We start from the raw sequence: 1,833 nt of genomic DNA on the forward strand, positions 1-1,833 counted from the left end.
GATTTAATACACGAGTTTCACAATTTGAGTTGAATTACTGAAATAAATTAACTTTTCCACGACATTCTAATTTATTGAGATGCACCTGTATTACCCAAAGGTTGCGTGTTACCGGTACCGCTGAGGAGTAGCCCAGTACCTGCGTGATTCGTCATAGACATAAACTTAGACTGTAAAAAAAGATGGACGACGCGTCTCCAGTTCCTTCCACTATACAAAAGTGAAGCCAAAACATTCTTAGTATGGCCTCTGTCATCTTGTGAAAATGATGTCATTTGGAGCCCGAGTCTGCGCAGTAGTGATCGTGAGGTGGAGCCACGGTATCAAAGTCCTGCCCAAACTCACGCAGACCCAATCGCAAGATCACAATCATGACACCACACCCCATTTTTATAGCATCAAATAACTAGTTAAAAGCTAACTTAAGAAAAAATGAACACGTGTACGTACATCAGCATAAGAACTACCTAAAATGACAGAAACCATCTTTGGAAAAAAATTATTTGAAGTGTAATTTGATTATTTAGTTTGTCTCACGTCCCATTAGATTACATAGAGAGGGTGGGGTTTATGACCTATACTGCAGCCAGCCACCAGGGGGCGATCGAGACGCGATGGCTTCACTTTTGAGGAATCGTCGTGCACGCTTGGACATAAACAGAGAGAAGTAGCTCCGTTGTTCTACAATGTTCTTCCGCAAGGCGCACGCAGTTCTGTTTATTAACCACTAGAGTGCCAAAAGTTACGAACTGCAGCTTTAAACAAACAACTGTCACAAAGCAGCATTATCACAGGCAAGTCATTAACTTAAAAAAAAAATTAACTCTAGAGAGGAGCATTTTTCCTAAATATTTGCACTATATTAGCCTATATTCATTATATTTTTACTTAACCTTTTAGTGATGTCTTAATTACTGTACTTTATTTTATGATTGGATTTAGATCATTTGTAAAAAACTACCTATGTTTGCATACTTTTTTTTTTAGTGTTGATTATTGTATCTAAAAGTAAATAGAAATAGAATAATAATAATACGGCCGTCACAGTTATGGACATTCTGTTGTGTTTTCTCCCTCTTGTGCCCATATTTGTTTGTTCCTGTTCTCGTTTTGTCATTATTAGTTCATCCTCTTCACCTGTCTGTCCCTCATTAGCACCCCTACTTATAGTCTAGTCTGTTCATCCTCCTGTGTCTGGTATTGTGAGTGTTCCTACGTGTGTGACCTGCCTGTCTGTTGTGAATTACCCTTCTGTGGATTATTAAAGTGTTATTGGAAATTCTTCATCGTGCATTTATCTCACCGTAGCGGTGTCAGAATACCGGACCAAAAGAAAGTAAAGCGGCATGTATACCTGCATTTATGTTATCGTTTTTTTTTTTTAAGTTTTTCTTTTATTATTATGGATCCAGTGGATAGACTTTTTTCTATTTATCAAAACGGCCGTTCCCTTGAGGTCTATGTGGTGGAGTTTCTTTCCTGCTGTCATCATGCTCCCATAGACCAATAGACACTTTTGGACTGTTTCTGAGGTGGTCTGGACGAGAGCATCGCCCAACTAATGCCAGGGGGCGAGTCTAGGTGAACCCTGGCAGAATATATCGATTTGGCCCGGTTGCTTAATGGATCCCCTCTCACCGTTGTCAGCCCAGAATCATCACCCATCATGGCCACCGACCCAGAGCCCAGCCCACCTTCACCCCGCTGCGCGGAGCCAAGCTTGAGCCCATGTCCGCCACGATCAATGAGCCATCGCCGAGGAGAGCGACAGAGCTGGAGATTGTCCCGGAGCAATGTTGCACGCGACGGTGGATGATGCAACGGAGGAAAGCC

Source organism: Sinocyclocheilus anshuiensis, unplaced genomic scaffold (genome assembly GCF_001515605.1).
Source record: "Sinocyclocheilus anshuiensis isolate Anshui unplaced genomic scaffold, SAMN03320099.WGS_v1.1 scaffold1198, whole genome shotgun sequence".
NCBI classification, from domain to species: Eukaryota; Metazoa; Chordata; class Actinopteri; order Cypriniformes; family Cyprinidae; genus Sinocyclocheilus; species Sinocyclocheilus anshuiensis.